This window comes from Coturnix japonica, chromosome 2 (assembly GCF_001577835.2).
Source record: "Coturnix japonica isolate 7356 chromosome 2, Coturnix japonica 2.1, whole genome shotgun sequence".
Lineage (NCBI taxonomy): Eukaryota > Metazoa > Chordata > Aves > Galliformes > Phasianidae > Coturnix > Coturnix japonica.
In genome coordinates, this window is record NC_029517.1 from 82,808,487 (window position 1) to 82,829,496 (window position 21,010).

Here is a 21,010-nt window from a genome sequence, read left to right on the forward strand (position 1 = left end):
ATTTCATTCTTGTCTATTTTCCTGTATTCTCCATTGACATTCATCATTTGCCTGCTTGCTCAGATAGCATCTGTCTGAGTAGAGCGCTCCGAGTGATTATGCATTTCTGTAGGGATGGGATGGTGCTCTGAAGCTGAAAACTGAAAGTACAGCAAAACAAATATCAGTCATTAACAGTGTGGCAGGATGGGTGTGGATAAATACATGCATGATGTTTGTTTTTCTTTCATTGCAGAATAAGAGTTTTAAAAGTAAAGACTGAGTCTTCAGTATCAAAAACCAAGCTCAGCATGGAAACGTATTGTCACATGGAAGAGCTGCTTTTGCACAAAGCACTTCTTTCTGATGTTCCCAAATGGTGTGTTAAATTACTTGTGCCATAACTAACTTTCTGGGGAAAAATTATGTGATGATACTCAGGGCTTTACTAGAGCAAAATCATTGTACTAATGCTTAATTCCCATGTGGATACTCATATTCTGCAGTGAAGAAAATGACACTGACTTTTCCCACATGAGCAAGCCCTCAGGCACTTGAACATCAGAGCGCTTGGTAAGAAGCACTACCTTGCCAGATAGCAGAATAGCCCAGGAATGCCAACAATCTGTCCTTTGCCCTGAGCAGAGCAATATCAACATCTTGAGATTTCTTACTCGGTATTAATTTTATGAACAAAAGGAAATTTTCAGAAGAATTCTTGATCTTGGAAACAGTTTAAAATCATTAACCTTCCCTTCCCAGCTTTGTAGCAGGTGCTGGAGAATCTGACATGTTCAGAAAACACTGTATACATTTAGCCTCAGTACTAGGTAGTATAGCTGTGAGCTGTGTGTGGCAGAAAGACCCACAAACAAAAATAAACCAACAGCCTGTGACAGCCCTCAGCTCACAACAGTTCCTCAGTCTTAAGACTGGTGGTACTGCTTTGTGAATGTGAAACAACACTTAATCTTTTGTATCTGTGTATGCCTCAGCCTTACTACACTCCTGAAATGTGAGAGCACTAATTTTACATAAGCTCTCTATTTCTGGGCAGCAGCGGTCCCTTGCAGTTGTGTTTCCAAAGTGACAGCCCACTTTGACACTTACCCAAAAGTAGCTCAAATTTTCAAACTGGTATTAGTTTAAAACAAAACAAAACAAGAACAACAACACTATTTATTCCAATAAACTACTGTGATTTTAAAAGTCATTGAAGTACTGAAAAGCTTGTAGAGAGAACAAGGTCAGCTGTCTTGCCTGGGGCTGTTCTGAAGGCAAAGTGCTGCTCATCCAGAGCTAGGACCCCAGAGCTTCCATCTTAATGTGCTGTGTTCAGTCTGTGCTTCTCCTCTAGTCTGAGAGACAGCATAATAAGGTATCCTTTGCAAAAGCAGGAAAGCAGGACAAAACAAAGCACACAAATTCCAGAGCAAGTCCCAGCACAAAGTTGTGAGGGACCGTTGTGATATAGGAGAAAATACTGAAGGAAAGAATCAGATGGTGTGAAAGGGTTGGGGACACATGAAGCATCTTATGTAGAGAGAAGATTAATAGGAAATGGAAAAAGGTACATCTCACTTTGTGAAGACTTGGTGTATGAGGTAAGTTTGAGTAAACTGGGGGAAGTCTGGGGAAGAAGAGACTGAAGAGGGGTATGGTGACTCTTCAGAAACTGAAAGAGGATGACAGAATAGGAGTGAACTGTTCTGTTCAAATGTTCTTGGTGGATATGTCAAGTAATGAGAAAGAAAAAGGAAAAGTAAAAAGGAAAAGGGAAAGGGAAAGGGAAAGGAAAAGGAAAAGGAAAAGGAAAAGGAAAAGGAAAAGGAAAAGGAAAAGGAAAAGGAAAAGGAAAAGGAAAAGGAAAAGGAAAAGGAAAAGGAAAAGGAAAAGGAAAAGGAAAGGAAAATTATACAGTAGTCAGAGACTCTCTAATAGTAAGAAACACTGGACTTATGGAACAGATCATTTGGAAAACTTCAGACTTCATAACTAGCAATTTTTAACTGTAGGCTAGAGTGAGAGTCAGTCAGGAATTATGTGAGTGTGGTTATGTCAATGATCCTGCCTTCACATATATCTGGTGCCTTTATGCCTAGGTACAGTGAATCTGTTATTGCCAGATGACCTTTGTGCTCTTGCATCTCCTTCACAAGGGAACAGACACTTCCTAGATACTTCTCCAACCCTTTGGAACATAGCTGCAGGCATTGCTACCTGACAGGGACCTCCTTCCCCCACACCATGCACTTTCTCAGGTCATTAAGTTTCATTCCTTCCTTTCATGATCCTGAGAACAATCCTCACAAACGGTGCCTCAGAAATCCATCAATAGAACACAGTAGGATTATTATACATGGCTGGGTTGTGAAAGTATCACTTACACAGCCAGCTCTGGCTGGCTTTGGTACACCTTCAGCAATGAGTGCAGACACAGGGAGAATCTAAGAGCCTTTTTCTCCACTGCCTCATGCACCTTGCAGTGTCACTTGAATCTGATAAACCATTGGTCAAAAGGTGCTCCTTTCTGACAAAAGGCTTTCCTTTTGCCTTAGCACTGACATAAATATAAAACCAGCCAGCTCAGGGGTTTGGCTGGGTCAGATGGGTACTGCTGAGAGTCCTGCTTGCTGTTGGGCCCTGGCTGATTTTCCACTTCAACTCTGCATCCTGACCGTGGATGCTGTGGTGGTTTCTCACTTTCAGGTATCTTCAGAGCTGTTACTCCTCCAGATAAAAAATGATTCCTTTTATATTGATTCACTAACAGCATTTGGCTGCATTGGAAATGGCCACTTAACCCAACAATTCTGTTCCCTTTAAATTGATCTCAGCCCCATCTCTGTGCCTGGTCAGTCTGTTCCTGAATCTTTTTCTCCCTATTAAAGAGGCACTACCTCTTGCTTCATTTCTACCTCTTGCTGTATTCATGCCTTACTCAGCAACTTTCTGCCAATATTTATGGCTCTCTGTGAAAGAGGAATGACATTAAGTCATTGTTTATTCCTTCTTTGTATCTTGGTTAACAGCAGGTGTTTCAACTCTGCAATAATCTAAATACACTTATCCATTCCTGTAGTTTACAAGAGGTGAAATCGGCTGCAAGTTCATTTCCTAATCTTTAGGAAAAATAAATTCAGCCCTTTTCTCAAGATTTTCATAGAGAACATCTTCAATGCAGACTTTTGTCCTGGTATAGTATCCTTTTCAAAAACATCTGCAAACCACAGTCATGCACTAGGGTAATATGAAACAAAGAAAAACATACACCAAAGGATTTTCCTGTTCTCCTTTCTGCTTCTGGGCTTGACATAATGGTGACTAACCCAGAACAGCAGGTCATTACTGTAGCCTATCTGTACTGTAGCTTTTCATACAGAGCCTACCTAAACCCTAGTGGGAGCTGACTGAAGTCCCTTCACTAAAAGTGTTCAGATGCATTGCTTGAGGCAGCAGCAGTAGGTACAAAACCACTTGTTTGGGACTGGGGAAGAAGGGAGGGAAGGATTTATTTCCTTTCAACTAGAAACACAGACTGAACAAAATGCTTCCAAGTAGTGAAAAATGGGATCAGGATGTAGAAGGAGTTAGGGACTCTGCTCTGATATTTGTTTTTTTTTTTCTGTGGTGAAAAAATGTGGACAGAAAATGCTCTTTTAATTTCTTTTGTAATTTTCAGAAAAAAAATTGAAGCCATATACCATGCTACCTACCTTTCAGCAGATCATACTGTGGTATGTAATTGGGTTGGAAGGTGATGAATTTCAGCTTGTAATGAGTATCAGACTGTGACATCAGAACCTGGCGCTTCTAGTAGCGGTTTCCACATCTGGACAAGCAACTGTAAGAAAAACCATAGCCGCTATCAATGGAAGCATGCAATTAGCTTAGCAATCCTGGCAAATGCTCTCAGCAGCCCAGAACAGATGAAAGATGAAATCCACCTGTTGGGAATGAGCTGCAGCGGGCCAGAGCAATGAGCTGAGTCAGGAGCCTCTGGCACTGTCACCTCTCCTGATCTTCAGTGAATTCAGGAGAAAGGCCGACACTGTTTTGGCATTTAGCAGCAATAAAAAGGCTGCAACATGTAGGGAGTGAAAGACTGAGTTGCTTGGAAGAACAAAAATCCAGAACAACTAAATTCAGAACCAAATCTAAAAGGAGACTGTACTGAAAAATCAGGGAACATCAAGAAATTACTTGGGGGAAAGAAAAAATCCCAAGTACCCCTTCTGTATTTCTTTAAAATGAAAAAGAACAGCACAGAGGGTGCTGCACTGGCACCTCCAGAGTAACTTGGTGTTTGTGTGTAAGGATCTAAATAAGACTGTCGGCACAATATAACGATGTCTGCAGACTACAGGCTGGACAGAGCAAAATAATGTTGCTAAAGCTTTCAGAAGTATTATTTATACAAAAACAGAAAATTGCCCCAATTACTACAGCCTGTTATCAGAAAGAAAGATAAAAAGAAAAGAAAAAAAAAGAGTGTTTTTCTCAATAGAAGTCTTTTATGTTTATAAATGACAATATGGTGAAACGTTGAAATCCCTAGGAAAGTTACGATCCATAATCTTGTGGGGTTCTTTCAAGTTTGATAAATGAATGTCCTGCCAGCTTGGGCCCCTGAGCAGCAGTGGTTGCTGAGCTCCTTGAAAACTCCGGGATTATTTTGTCCTTCTGAAATATACCTTTTGCTGCCTCTCTTTTTTCCCCCATAAACTGCCAGGGTTTTCTTCCTATACTACAAATGTGCAGAAGCGGTGATGACAGCCAGGAGGATGTACATATGACTGAGTGCATAATCACTTCCACAAGCATCTGCTGCTAGTGCTTTCAAGAAACATGCAATCCAAGCTGGAGGCTATTGAGAATAGCGCTCATTTTCTCTTGCTGGTTCCTTAGCAGTTTGTAGGTACATAGTTAGAAACAGAAACCCCCCCCCTTCCACTTAAATTGGTCATAATCTCTCCAAGATTCATGCTACAGAAGGAAGAGACCAGACTCTAATGAGTTCAGAATGGGTTCACTCTCTTAAAAGCATGACTTGTAAAGTTATGGGAAAGAACATGGTAACATTTTTTTTCTTTAAAAGAAGAGGTTAAATATAAGTATCTAAAAAATGTAAAAGTTTCAACCAATATCCCAAATTAATATTTATGTTTGTAGAATTCAAAGTGCTCTGCTTCTTTTCCATTTGAAAGAAAATAAAGCAGAACTTGTTTCCTACACCAAATTTCAAATATATTCAAATTACTTTTTCTCCATTTCTCTGTGAGACATTCCAGGCTGTATCACTGTTCTTAGGAAATAGATTTTGTCCTCTGTACCAAGGAAGTTTATACCTGGAGAAATAGTTTCCAAAAGTCAAAATTTTCTCTAGTACAAGGATTATTAATCACTGTTCTAATCTTTCAGATGATAGTTGTCATTGGCTAAATCAGATGATAGTTGTCATTTATTACATGAAACAGGGACCTGATTGATAGATTGAATACATAGCAGGTAAGTAAATATCCATGTAATTACTCTAGTATTCAAAATCTAGCTTTTATCATAGAATCATAGTTTCATTAGAGCTGGAAGGGACACTTAAAGATCATCTAGTCCAACTCCCCTGCAATGAGCCAGAGATACCTACAGCTACATCAGGTTGTCCTGAGCCCCCTCCAGACTGACCTGGAGTGTCTCCAGGGATGGGGCATCCACCACCTCTCTGGACAACCTGTGCCAATGCTTCACTACCCTTATCATAAAAGCTTTTTCCTTATGTCCAATCTAAATCTCCCCTCTTTTAGTTTGAAACCATTTCCCCTTGTCCTATCACCACGGACCCTGCTGAAGGATCTGTCCCCTTCTTTCTTACATAGATACTTTAGATGCTGAAAGGCCACTCTCAGGTCTCCCCTGGAGCTTTCATTTCAGACTGAGCAAATGTAATTATACCAATAGTATCTGATTCTAGATTAAAAATAAATGCTTTGCCAAACCCAAGTTCAGATATGCTTTCACATGGATTAAGACTATAGCTAAACCTTGGCAAAACTGTGTATTCCAGTCAAGAGCATGGAGGAATTAAAAATAACCCTTTCAAATTTACATCCAGAGCCTTTCCTTTAGTCATCCCATTAAACTATTTGTGGAATTAAGGCAGCAGGTGTACACGTGGACGTTCGTGCATCTGCCTGATGAACAGTAACTTTACGTAACATGTTCACTGAATAATAGAATCATAGAATATCCTAAGTTGGATATTAGATATGGACCCATAAGGATCAAGTCCAAGTACACAGTATTTTTATTTTTCCTACTATATTCTGTACAAATTGGGCAAATGTAAGATGAATTAGTGATATGAATGAACATCACACACTGCAGGAATAATAAATTACTGGAATACTTAATCAAATTCCACATCCTTACCCATTGATTTTACTAAGATTTCTTATGTGATTGAAGAGACAAATTTGATGGATCAAACTCACATCTCCAACTCTTGGAAAATGTCAGATGAACAGTAATTTATCAGCCAAAGCAAAACTGCTGAAGAAGCATTAGTTAATGCAAGTGTACTGCATGGACTGCCATTTCAGTAGATATCTCTCTAAACCAAAGAAGTGAAGCCAAGAGTCAGCCAGCATGGTGATGAGTACCACTGAAATGCCTGCAGTAGGAATCTGCTAAATAGCAGGGGCCCGCCTCATTCTTTTTGTGTTTGCTTTCCCTTGCATGTGTACTTAGATGAATTCCCATATGATATTAGCCATGCTTTAGCCAGCTGGATCATACTTTACAACAGCCTGACTCATTGACATTTTGGTGTTTGCTCTTGATTCATGTCAGCGGGACAGCAGAAGCTCCTGGCATTTTAAGTAGGCAGAGGGAGGAGTAATATGAGCTATATATCTATTTAATATATGTGAGAACGCAGACTTTTCACTGTAGCCCAAGCTCGGCTGCACTGACTCAGAAGCAGTCCAAAGGTGCTCTCTGAGGACATCAGCAACATCCATCACACTCAGTCACTGTCACGCACACTGGCTCAGCATTGGCAGTGGGTGTGTTGGCAACAGGGCTGCAGATCCACCCATACTGCAGCTACTTCCTCCCAGCTCTAGGAAGAGGCAGGGAACAACAGGGCACAGCTTCTTCTCTTCACTACTTGGAGAGATGAGCAGGTAGATAGGGCACTCCTGATAGTTCAGAACAGCAGCTCAGCCCACCTCCTATCTCTCAGTGCCAAGTAGAGCTGTTGAAGTTGAGTACCCTGTCATTTTATCACCCACTTGGTAAGAGGGAAGTCCTTGACATGGTGATTTACAAAGCTAGAGGGAAGCTGTGCGCTGCTGTTTGGGAAGCGGAGTCAGCTTAGGCTCCTCCCCTGGAGGCTTTCTTGGTATCATTTCCCAGTGTCACCCCAAAGCACTAATAAATCTTGAAAAAAACTTCAATTTAGATGAGGTAAAATGAGGAACACAAAGTCAAAGCACTTAAAGTCTTTTACTCAAAGTGAAAAGAATGTCTGGATAGTGCTGACAGGCAAGGAATTAAGAGTACTAACTCACCCAGACCGTAAGAGCAAGTTCGCTAGGAAATATGACCCTCTTTTGGGTCTTAGTAGGCTGCTAATTCGTGAGTCTTTAACACACTTCTCAGTCCTGAGGTGTATCCACTGGGAGTCGGACTGGATGATCCTGGCCTGACCTCAGAGCTGTTGGCCAGGTAAGATACCGACTCTGGATGGAAGAAGGATTTTCAGCACACACACCTGCCTGGGCATCTGGATACAGGTCTGGTAGCTGGATTGTGCAGTTCCACAGCCATAATACTTAAGCTGGCTTCTCTGAGGACATGTTCTCAAGCAGAACTTATGCTGGAGTGCAGAGCAGAGTTGGAGCAATGCTGAATCCATAGACATGGGTTTTTAAATGGAGTTTGTATGCATCTGTGGACACTTCTGGAACTATGAAGGGCTATTAAAAGAAGATAATGACATCTTTTCCCCATAAGAAGAAGGTTGTACAAAACAAATCCAGCTTTGCTCTTGCATAAGAATGGAGAATATTTTTATGAGAGAATTGAGCTTCTTTAGCATTCAGAAGAGACTTCTGTCTGTAGTTAAGTGGAGCATGTAAAGGAAATGGAGCCAAACTCTTCTGAGAAGCATGTGGTGGGAGGAAAAAAGGCGACAATACAATGCAGAACATGGGAAATTCCAGCCTAACATGAAGAAAAAGTTTTATATTTCAAAGAAGTTCAAGTCCTGGAACAGGGTCCCAGTGAATCTGTGGGTTCTCTGTCCTGGGAGATACTCAAGTGCAACAGGACAAGGCGCCAGGAATTCTGCTCTAAATGAGCCCATTTGAGTGGGAGGTTGGAACAGGTCATCTCCATGCCCCAGTGCCTGCATAAACCCTTTCCTACAATGTTGATCATACAGTTTAAAATCAGAAAAAACACAATGGCCTTTCTTAACTACTATTACTCAAAATAACTAAATGTTTCTTGCATCTGTGGCTGTGGTTTACGTAGGAAGCCAAAAGCACATATTTGGTCTCTATCTAATAAGTTCTCCATCTGAATTTCTAAGACGACAGACACTTCTTAAAACACATTGTTACTTCTTTTGGAATAAGTGGATAAAGGCTTTCTTGTGATAGGTGCTGTGCAAGACTGGAGTAAAGCGCAAGGCCTGAATTCATACGCACATTTAGACTCCTTTTCAGTGTTCTATAAAAGACCTAAAGGGACAGAAGTGGTTGTCAATATAATCTACGTTAACTGCAAGACCTCAGCGTAAAAAAAACAACCAGAATCAAGCTTAGGAGTTTGATGCCCTTTGGTGTCACTTAAATACATCCTCCCAAAGAGAACCTCACCACTGAGAGAGTCCCACCACTCCTTGTCTATCTTAGATTGAACTGGAAGATAAAGGGGAAAAAAAGGGACCAGATAAACAGTGGAGGTGAAAAGATTTTAAAAGATAGCTGCCATGTAGCTAGCAGAGAATTATGAAGTAAACTCTGTGGAAATTATAAAATAAATGTCTTATAGCTGTTGGGATGAATAAGGCAAAGGAGGATTCTAAATAATTTATCACTAGTGTTAGGAGTTTGAATGTTGTAACTTTATCTCCCAAATAATTATTTTGAAAGGCAGATATATATATACTTAAGCATTATACCAAGTTACTGTGTTCAGTCTCAGATCAGAGGTAGGAAGAAATGGGCACATGTCCATCTTGCCTTTGGGCCAAGCTATTTAATCAGAACTGGGAATACAGACAAACCTTCTCAGCCTCCCCCTCTCCAGTGTCATTGTATAAAGACATACTTTGCAGCTCTCTCCATGAAAACGACCAGTAAAAATATCATGCTGCATGATTCCTTTTATCAAGTGGAAAATTATTTTTAATGTACTCCAGAAGAAAGGTAGCAAGTACGTACCAAGCGTTCTTGCAGTCATTATACAGGGGTATATGTCAGTCCATAAATCAATAGCTGGCCCAATGCCATTCACTTCTGAATAGAAACCAGCTCTTTTTGCAGAGTTCTGCTCATAGCAGCTGAGCAACAATGCTAAGTAGCATGTAGCTATCAGGAAAAAAAAAGCAGGCATGACAACACAAATCATGGAGCCCCTGATGAACATCTCTGCACATGGCTGCTTCTTCTAATCACCATCAGAATTTAATGAGACACCTGCAGTTTACAGACACTCATGTTCCAACATAAATTATCCTGAGAGCACAAAGTCTTCTTTTAAAAATTTTCTTCATTAAATTGCAAGCCACAAAGAGTCCATTGTCACTAGCAACACACTCCTCATTAATTTACAATTGCATGAAACAATATTCTTCTGTACATGACCTACCACAGATCTGAAGATTAAGTCAAAGCCTGTCAAGATTTCCCAATTAGCAGAGTTTTGAACTCTTCGGTTTTCATTAATAAAACAACGTCGAAGACATAGAAACTGATTCCTTGCAGTGCTTCAAATAGAGTGGTTCTTTATAGCCTGATTCATAGCAGGTGAGTTGGAGTGCTGCATGCAGCTGTGGGTCTGCTAGCTACAGCGTGCCGTACAAGCTCCCAGCTTCCCTTCCACTTCTGCATCACTCAGAGCAGCCTCAGCCTTCATAAAACAAAGCAGTAGCTGGTTAGAAAGCCAGAAATTATGAAGGTAACATGGCTGCATTTCACACTGTGCCACCTACTGTAGGCAGAACCATCTTCAATGAACTTAATGGGGCTGCAGCTTTTTACTATGTCTGAGAATCTTGCACAGGCTGTGTTATGCTGGCCTTGGAAGTGCTGTGCCTCCTCTTGCTTTATCAAATGGGATGTGTGGGGAGCTGCTCCATGTCAGAAAGGCAGCATTTTTTTCCTCCAGCATTATTCAGATCCTCATCTTCAGAACAAAAATCTACTGGAATAAGTTTATTTGAAAAATTATTTTTCAATAAAGGAGATGGAACTTTCTCAGCTAAATGTAAATGGAACCTTTGCTAGAGGAAATTTTAAGGTAATACAGACCACTGGGAGAGGAAAATTAACATTCAGGTGCCTACTGGCCACAGTCTAGCATCTCTCTAATGACAGACCAACATCTTTCTGAGAGTTTCAATTGAGTCATATTTGGACATCTGTCATCTGATATCTTATTCTTGCTCTTGTTACCTCAGAGCAGCCAGGCACAGAGACAGTGCTTTAGCATTCCTTCTTGTAGAGAAGGGAACTTATTTTTAATAAGAAGAAACAAGCAAGTGACATCCAACACTAAATTTCTTGGAGTTTTGGCCTTTCTTATAAGACAGTGACAAAGTAGCCTAAAAAATGCGTGTTTCCATTGTAATCAAGTCTCAGCAGTTCAAAACTTCCTTCCTATGGGCAAGGGTGCCCTTGTTTGCTCAGTTCCTGCCAAGCAGGGTCATCTCTGCACCTCCTGCACCCAGGGCCAGCCCCATGACTGCCCTTTGTCGGCACAACTGGCTTATGCAAGCACAAAGTTGTAAGGTAGGCTGTGAGAGCCTCATAAAAACTTGACAGCCAGCATCTAAGAGACATGACAAACCTCCCACCTCCAAATTACCTGAAGGTAACCTATTGATTCTGATTCTTCTTCGTGCGTGAATTGACAGCTGCCTATCACTGCCATGACCTCCAGGACATGGAGGCTGAGAATCCCACAAACATTGGTGGGTTTATCCTCAAGCAACCTCTACAAAGTTAAGCTTTGTTACTATTCTTTTTGCTACATATTTTGAATAGCTTTTATTTATACTGATTTTTAGAGAGAAAATGGAGTAAAAGCTGTTCTTTGGGTTACTAATGCTCAGATTCACAGCCCACCTCCTGGTCTGCAGCAGTGGGGGAATCGAGGGGATTCCTGGGTTGGAGTCGTGTCCAACACCTCCTTCCTTCAGGGTGAGGTGCTCCTGCCACAGCTTGGGGCCTCTAAGCAGGTTACAAAAGGTTGGCTCAGGAAGCTGAGATCAGGTTTGGTGCAAGTTTACTGACTTCCCTTTCAGGCTATGGAGGTGAGGTGGCATTTGGCAGTGTTTCAGGAGAAAGAACGTGATGAAATATGGTAGGTAACACATAGCTACAATGGGTTCAAGTGTGGAGTCAGAAGAATAATTATCAATGGCAGCGTTCAGGGAGCAGGAACCCTTTTTCCTGTTGAGACTCCCAAAGCAGCTCCATCAGGAAACTCATAATACCTGAGAGGCACAAGAAAAATATGAAACTTAGCAGGAAATCTGCTCATGATGAAGCCACCAAGTGAACTGGGGAGGTAAATCACTCATAGGCATGGACCAGATCCAAGGTAAACAGGCAATGACCCACCAGCCATTAGGGAAGGCTCTGGTAGTAAATTGCTCTGAAGAAGTGCACTGCTTTAAGTATTATTTTCAGTGGTGAGTTTCCACAGTTTTCTGCTTGGGAATTCTCTAGCAACTTTGTAAAGAATCACAGAATCATAGAATCATAGGGGTTGGAAGAGAACTGGAGATCAAGACCGACCCATTCTAAAGCAGGTTCCCTACAAGAGGTTGCACAGGGAAGCTTCCAGGAAGGTCTTGAATATCCCCAGAGAAGGATGCTGCCCCTCTGGGCAGCCTGTTCTAGCGCTCTGTAAACCTCAAAGTAAAGATGATCTTCCTCATATTTGTATGGAACTTGCTATGTTGCCCTTTTTCCTGCTGCTCCACACAACTGAAAAGAGCCTGGACCCATCCACTTGACTTTCGCTGTTTAGATATTTGTAAACATTTACAAGATCTCCTCTCAGTCTTCTCCAGGCTGAATGGTCCCAGGTCTCTCAGCCTTTCCTCAAAGGGAGCTCTGCAGAGCTTGTCTTGAGCAAGTTATCCTCTAACCTCTGCTGATATATGCAGTTATTCCTCCCCAGATGTAGGACTCTGCACTTGCTCTTGTTGAACTTCATCCAGTTCCTCTCTCCCCATATATCCAGCCTGTTTAAGTCTCACTGAACGGCAGCAAAGAGCAAAATCTTCTGAAAAAAAAACAATGTAAATAAAATCTGCTTTATGAAATACTACAGCAGCTCCATGTAATTTACTGGGAGCACTTGGATGACCTGGGTAGGAGGCTGTGCACGCTCCCTGCAAGGCTGTGAGCATTCCAAAAGACCCAAACCCTGATGTCCAGCCCATCAACAACCTGATTCCCAGCGGCCTCATGCCACCTCTACATCCTCCCTTCCATAAAAACTCATCAGGCCACTAGAATATTTATATGATATATATATTTTTTTCCCTCTAAACGAGGTAGTATTTTTTTTTTCTTACATTTACAATCAGATAGGGGCTGTATCTGCTTATTCAGAACCTTTCTTATTCCCTGCAGTTCTTGATTCCAGGGAAGCTTCATTCTGCTGTGACTCTGAAACAGATACAACTGTGCCAGGCCACATCCAGAAGCAATTGCTAATCAGATCCTTAATTTGTACGTTCAGCTCACACGCACAGCAGGTGGGTGCAGGAATCTGATGGCTTTGGATTGTGAGAGGAAAAGGAAAAAATATGCTTGTTCTGTATTTGGCATGAAAATGATTAATCTTCTTCACTTTCTTTTAAGTTAAAACATGGGATATGGAGAGAGTGAGACTAAGATTTTAATCTTTTCACTGAAGTAAAATAATTAAAAGACTTTCACAAACTCATTTATTTCCACATGAAATATTCTATTTCAGGCGTGCTTGAAAAAGAATTTCAGAAGTTGGCAATTCAAAGCAGGAGGCTGCATACTGATAACAGGAAATATCTCAGTGCAGCTTCAGATCACAGGAACCTACTAAGCAAAGGAGCCAATTTTTCTTTCTACTTTTGAAGAAAATACCCCTGGTTAGAATGCTACTCTGAAATCAAAGCACATGAATGCTTGTTTTGCAAGAGAGACTATAAAAATGGACTGAAAGAGCTGCAGCTTCTTGGGTATCACACAGTTATTTACTGCAAAAAGAAAAGCTATGAAGTCCTTCCTCTTCTAATTACCTTTCATTTATTGTGTACAGACAGGAGATGTGATGCTGGGCATTTTAAAAACTGACTGAAGGTGAACTTTCTGCTGGCTGTCAAAGCGTATGATGTTCTAGGCCTAAGAGGGACAGAGGCAGGCAGACCTTCTCTCCATGGGGCATCAGAGCGGGAAAAGCTTCTTTCTGTGATGACAAAACACCTCCTAGGACATAATGGCCCAAGATTTCCTTGGCAGCTCTGTCAGGATTTTTCCTGACTGATGTTTCCACACTCACTCAGTACTTGGACATTTGGAGTTTGGCAGAACTGGAGAAAAAATCTGCAAGGGAATTTGAGGTTCAGAAAGTCACATTCACATTATTGACATTCTAATTTGCCGTAAACTCAGACTTAAGCCCAGAAGGAACCATTGAATGCTGCAATCTTCTGCAGATCACAGAGCACTGACTTTCATAGAGTTGCCCTTTGTGGAGGATTCATAAGCATTTGTTTGATTACTTATTTTGTCCGCATGAGACTTGATTGTTGATTTGAAGACATCCAGGCATGGAAAGTCCTCCACTTCTCTTCATAGCTTATTTCAATGGCTAATCACTCTCACTTGCTCCTCAATTAAATCTTCCTGATTCTGGCTTCCAGCCATCCATTCCCACTATGCATTTCTCATTAAGTAAGACAGCTAAGAGCAAGTCAGGGTCAGTTACTGGCAAACTACATTCTCTCTGCAAGAAAGTATGTCAGCATTTTTTTTTTTTTTAATTATGAACTCTTTGTACATTTATTTAAATGAACTCAAAATAAAACAAAACAAGAACCCACTGACACCACCACCACCACCGAAACCACAGTGAAATTAAGTGGTAGCATTTCATTTCAAAAGGCATCAAGAGCTATGTGAGCATATGGTTTTAATATTTCTCTAGGCAGGCATTATCAACAATTGGCAAAATACAAAAAGATACGTGTTTTTCCTGTGCTCTGTATATTGAACATCTGCATTATTTTCTACCTCAAGCATCTGCTTATGAAGTTAGAGAAATCTGCTGACTAAGGAGGAGGCCAGAACAGCATGGGAAATTCAAAAGCCATTATCAGCCAACCACGTGAAGGGAATGACTGAAGGGAATGAAAGAGGGCTCAGAGTTTTACCTGTCTGTAGCAAAACTCATAGAGAAAAAAACCTCAAAGTCTCAACTATGGCATTCAGTACCTCTATTTTCTTCTTTGTAGTTGTTTCTTCTTGTCAACTCTACCCTAAAATCAAGATGGACAGAAAAATAGAGCCCTCAGAGCCTGGAAGAAACATGAATTACTCAAAAATGCTGGGAAAAAAATGAACAGAAGAGAGGAGGAAAAGAAATCTGGGCTTGCTTCCATTGAAATCAGTGGTAGCTTTGATCCCAATGCTAATGTGTGCTTTACTACATTGACTGATTTATTTCTTACACCCATTCCTTTCAGAGCCAATACCTGTCAATGTCACTCAGCATTTCAGTGTCTCTGCACTGGGGGAGGTCCATCTGCAGGCTGGGTTTCAAGGTACATAAGGACAAAATGAAAATCTGAGGTGAGCTCAAGAATGATTTGTGAATCCACCAGACCCTGAAGTCCACAGAGATGAAAATTAGGCCAACAGCCCTAGGGCAAGGGCAGGAAGAGAATAAATACTCTAAATAAATAAATAAATAAATAAATAAATAAATAAATAAATAAATGTCTCATATGAATTTCAAAGCAGACCCCTAAAAAACAATCCAGATAAGATACGTTTTAATAACTGAGACATTGGTCTAACTTGAAATTGTTGCTCTTCAGCAGGCACAGGCAACGCTGTGTGTAAGCAATCATCCTGAATGAGTGGGTCCCAGAAATACCATTACTGTGGTTATCTGACTGCACCCTTTCACACAACTGAATGAAACTGAAGACAACCTACATGCATTAATACGTTGTACCTTTTCTGCAGGATGTTCCAGCATCACATTAAGTGCTATTTCTAGAGACTGCCTGCAGCAGATTTAAATTCTGCTTGGGTTGAATAAAGGGAAGATAATGCTACTTCAATCTCTTCAAGTCATCTGGGTTTCGTTTTGATCATATTTCAGAAATATTTACATGCTTTCCATATAGTCTGTATGAGTATTTTTGTAACAAAGTTCTCTTTCCTAAGGTCATTTATTTTGGATTCAGTGCAGCCATGCTGATAAACAGGAGACGAAGGGGCATGAGAACATATTTCCCCATTTTGTCGCAAACTCCAAACATCAAAATGTACTCCCCAGGTGCTAAGAATAGTTTGAGGGCAAATCTTACATATGGAAATTCCCATGACTTTTAATTAGCAGAGTCAAGAACTACAGGGATCAGCCACCCCTGTACCCATTCTTTAGATTATTCTTGGGGGCAGCTGAGGCTGAAGCACTCCTGCATCCATATCACGGCTCTCTGGGACAACCTGCCTGACCCCGAGCATGGGGCCTACCCTTGAAGCCATTCAACTCTCAGCCAGTTGTTTGCATTACACACACCACTATTTGCTCCCATATAAATAGCTCTGCTTGGTTTATGTTCCTATTTATCACTGCCAATCAAGATAAAAAAAGGGAAAGGGTGAAACAAAGTCCTCAGCTGTGTAGGCTCCAGCAGCTGACACTGAATGGCACCATCAGGTTTCCTTGAGCATCTATATAGGCATATAGATACTCTATGGCAAAGGCCAAAATCCATTGATGGCACCTAGGATAGAAATAGCTCTGCCCCTCAATCTTGAGCCCATTCAATTCTAATCCCTTGCATTGCTTAGATCCACTGGTACCATTAATCCATTTATTTCCACCTCCTGGGATACTACAGGACCACTTCCCAGATATCATAGTATATCCTGAGTTGGACCCACAAGGATCATCAAGTTCAGCTCCTGGCTACACACAACAACAGTCACAATTCAAACTCTATGTCTGAAAGCAATGCCCTTGAATTCCGGTGTTTGGGGCCATGCTTACTGCCCTGGCCAGCCTGTTTCATGTCCACTGCCTTCTGGTGAAGAATCTTTCCCTAACTCCCACCTGACACTCCTTTAATGCATCTCCATCTCCATGCTGTTCCCTCGGGCCCTGTCGCTGTCAGAGAGAGCACAGCTCAGAGCTGCCCTTTCACTCCCTGTGAGGAGCTGCCATGAAGCCTCCTCTCAGCTACTCTACTCTACACTGAGCAAACGCAAGGACCTCAGGCACCCCTCATATATTTTTCCCTTTATCCGTGTACATGGTTGAAGAAATTCTCTTTTCAGCAGCAACCACTGAGCATAAAAGGATAGAGGAGATGATAGAAGAAAAGTGGTTATGCAGCCAAAGGATCAGCATCACCTATCTAAAATCAGCAGCAATTGCCCTCAAACTTGCATCCTGGAAAAGCCACTGCTCTAGAAAACAAGTCCCAGGGTCCCTCTTTTAGAGGTCCCTTCAAATCAAATCCTGCAAGCATAGAGAACTGGCAAACTCCTTGGTCCTCCCTAGGCCATCACCTGGGGTGATGCAGGTGTGGAAGCCAAGGTAGGATTGTATAAAATTTATAAGGAGAAGGCAAGGGAAACTAAACATTTCTGACTAAGAATGAATTACCTTGATTTCAAAAGACGAAAACAGTGAAAAGAAAGGTTACTTCAGTTCTTGCCAGATTCTCCTTTCAAATGACACCTGGCTCCACACTTAGTCACATCTCCCCTCTGAAGTAACAGAATGAACAATCTAAGCTGCATGAAAATCACTGCTGGCCTAAACATGACTCACTGGGAATGAAAGCCAGGCTCATTAATTACTTTCTGCAGAGCGTTCCCCATAGTGCATTATTCATGCTGAAGTCTTGAGCATGCTGTAGTTTCTGAGGCAGAAGTGGGAAGACCTTCATTGGACTGCAAGCTCTGAGCCTTTGGACTGAGCGTGCACCAACGTGCAGGAGAGGAGGGATGGATATAGCACAGAGCTCAACATGACTGATTAACTGGTGCTAATACAAGTGCCGTCATAACCCTAAAGGGAGACATAATTACATGTGCAAAGAACTCAGCAGGAAGCAGGCAACCAAGGTGCGGTTATAAATTGTGATGCTCACCTGCTCTCTGCTCTTATCAGAAGCCGGAGCCTCTGACCACGTGTCTCCCTGGACAAGTGCAAGCAACACATCATAGCATCACACTGCCTTCGTGTTTGTACAGATCTCCTGAGCTTACCTGACTGATGCAGTCAAAGGTGATAATATCTACAAGTAACAGTGAATTACTGCATAAATATCTTAGCCTATGTTCACGAAATAAAATTTAAAAAAAACCTCAGTGCTAAACCTTTGGCAATGAGCATATTAAAAGAGTGCTGCATTATTATTCTGAAACCCTCTCTCTGATGATGCAAAGAAGCATTTACAGCTGATGTGAAGGAGCCACACTTTGCGTCAGATTTCCCTTGGGTACTCTGTGAAACTGCACAATAAATGAGCATTGCTGTAACTTAAACAGATACCAGCTCTTCAGAGACATGAAAATAAGAATGTTGTGCTGATAAAATGTAGCCCTGGCAGGTCTATTACACTCTTCACAAAGCGTAATAGTTTCCTTCCAACAGGAGCTGTCTTAAAAATTAATGATGCATACTTTCAACATTATGCCATTACTGATGCACAGCTAAGTGGGTTCAGATGAGACTGCAGCTGGGCATGTGGGTGGGTATGTCCCTGATGCACTGGGGGGTGAGCTCAGCAAAAAGCTTTCCTGCTGCACCTTTGTTTGTCTGTCTTATCTATGGTGATGTTTTATCAGATCTCCCAGCCTGTGTTCTCCTGCTCAGTTGCCAAGAAGGCTGCATCAGATCTCCATCTTGAGTAAACAATTGCATATGACAGGACACAAATGCATCTTTTTGATTGAAGCTTGGGACAAACACACAAATAATTTCAGTTGCAAAGCAGAAAAAACCTTCTTCTATAGCACCTTCTAAACTTTTTGGTTTGAACGCTGAATGCAATACTTACTTGCAAAGATGCAATCAGATCACAGCTTATCTCTGTGAAGATGCAGAGTCATACAGCACTCAGTATCAAACTTCCCATTGTATTATTGTCCCTGCCTAACAACGCAGAAAGTAAATGGCTTTTAATTTGGATTTATTTAAAATTATTGATCTCTGCAGTCACACATCAGACATAAAGGGCTCTCTACAGTTTAGTACAGCATGGTGCCTGCTCCTGCTCCTCCAGCCCAGCAGCGGTCTGGGAGAGGCAGTGGGACCCATGCTCAGAGCTATGGGTTGCAGGTTTGGTTCTGCAAGACATGAGGGTTCATTTTGTGAGGGTCAGCATACCACACCCTCCTGTGGCCTCAGAACTAACCAGACATTGGTACGTCAATAGCCAGCGAATGCAAGCATACCAAGTATTAACAGTAAGGCTGAAACTCATTTTTCTCCTTTACATCTGAAGGGTGGTTTACACTATTTGAGTTTACACTGCTAGCATCAATCGATTCCTCTCTAAATGAGAATTAATGAAGATGTATACTTACACTATGCTGGGCTGGCCCAGTGCCCAGGAAAAGGGAGCCATGCATTTCCCATTACTGGATGCGTTCAGTTTCACTGACGGGCAGAATCCTGATTTCATTGTTACTCTTTCCAAACTGCAAAATCTGCAAAGGCAGAATATCCAATTAGTGCTAGAAGACTGAAAAATAATAACCCGGGTTTGGCCCACCAGACCAAGTGCTTGGCTTCTCTGGGTGGCATTTTGGTGAAGGCATTCCTAAAGGAACTGTGAGGTTTGATACAAAATTAAATGCTTTTCACACAGTCACTGAATGTTTTGGGTTGGAAAGGACCTCAAAGCCCACCCATCCCCAATCCCATGCCATGGGCAGGGCTGCCCCCCACCAGCTCAGCTGCCCAGGGCCCCATCCAACCTGGCCTTGAGCACCTCCAGGGATGGGGAATACAGACTTTTGTCAACCTTTGAAGTCTGCTCTCCCAGGAAATAAAGCTTTTGGAACTGAGTCTTATTTCAGTCTTGCTTTCAATGAAAAGAGCACCACATAAGGTTTACAAATGTTTGAGTTTACACACATTTCAGCTCTTTACAGTGCTGGTCATACATGCTACAAGATGCACAATGAGCTCCAGGAGGATATTTAATTTATAGAAGGCCCGTTTTTCTTTTTTCTTCATTATTTTCCACTGACTGAATGGCAGAAAAGGAAATGAAATTCATTTTATAGTATTTTTTTTTCCTTTTGAAGATACAAAGTACACAGTATCAGTTTGAATTATGACATCTCACCCTTTTCCTGTTCTTCAGCAGAGGCTGAATTTTGCTTCATGTTCCTCCTTGAAACTATCCTGCAGCTGTGTTGCTCTGCCTACAATAAAAACATAGAATCATAGAATCACCAAGATTGAAAAAGGCCTCCAAGATTGTCCAGTTCAACCTTCTGCCAATATTTGCCCACTAACCCATATCCCTTAGTATTATATCTACAGGTTTTTTGAACACCACCAGGGACAGTGACTCAATCACTTCCCTGGGCAGCCTGTTCCAGCACTTGACCACCCTTTCAAAGAAGAAATGTTTCCTAGTATCCAACCTGAAATATCACTGCTGCATAATAGAATCCCAAACATAACATAAAAAGTTAAATGGGTATCTGTATCTATTTTGACTGTGCGAGGACAAGTACCTTTTGTAGCATCTCCCCATGGGATAAATTTCATTCTGGAAGGCGCTGGAGCACATGAGCAGCTTGAGCCAATTCTGCTGCAGCAGGCTGAGCTGAGTCAGGTGGGCAGCAGCTCTGTACAGTCAGTCATCTTTGCACGTGCTTAAATCTGCTGTAACATCTTGTATAATTAAGGAAAATGCATTTCACTGGGCCAAGTGCTTTCTGGTTAGTTACAGTAAAGTTCAACTGCAGCACTTCTACCCACATGGCCGCTTCAAATAGTTTAATAGTACTTAAGTAAACTCATACATTGATATGCAGTTGAAGCCAGCTGAGCTGGACTGCTCTCACACAGCCTGTCTGTCAAAGGTATTATACAACAGGGAGATGCATTCTGCAGAACATTCAGATGCATCAGCTTCCAATAGTTTTCAATTTCTCTCACTGAAGTAAGCTTAAATCTTTTTTACATAGAGCCTAAAAATAAGTTTTTTGCTCTTTTGAAAAACAGTAAGATCATTGCAAGAAGCTACGTGTGTTCCTGATAGAATTGGGAACAATTTGCACATATTTTCCAGCAAAGTAAGGCTGTTTTGTCCCAGAATCTAACGCTGCCCTGGGGAGATTAAGCAGCTCAGAGTTTGCATCCAGTTCTGTGCATATCCCAGTGAAAACACATTTGCTCATCCTGGCTGCAAATTTTTAGGTGAGAGGTTGAGCCTCTGCTCTGCATTGTCCAGACTAGCAACACTACAGCTTTGCAACAAGATAGAACAGTGGAGCTTTTTCACAGCTGCGACACATCATTTTCCTGAACAAATAGGAGA

At 41.5% G+C, this 21,010-nt stretch overlaps 1 long non-coding RNA gene across 1 annotated transcript; it reads right to left on the minus strand.

Moving 5' to 3' along the window:
• Positions 1-3: 3 nt before the first annotated feature.
• On the minus strand, positions 4-20,132 carry LOC116652940. The gene is made up of 4 exons (XR_004306173.1): positions 19,805-20,132; positions 19,038-19,160; positions 3,696-3,823; positions 4-140 (listed from the first exon to the last, which is right to left on the minus strand). It is a non-coding gene; the product is annotated as an uncharacterized LOC116652940 (long non-coding RNA).
• Between the last annotated feature and the right edge of the window lie 878 nt (positions 20,133-21,010).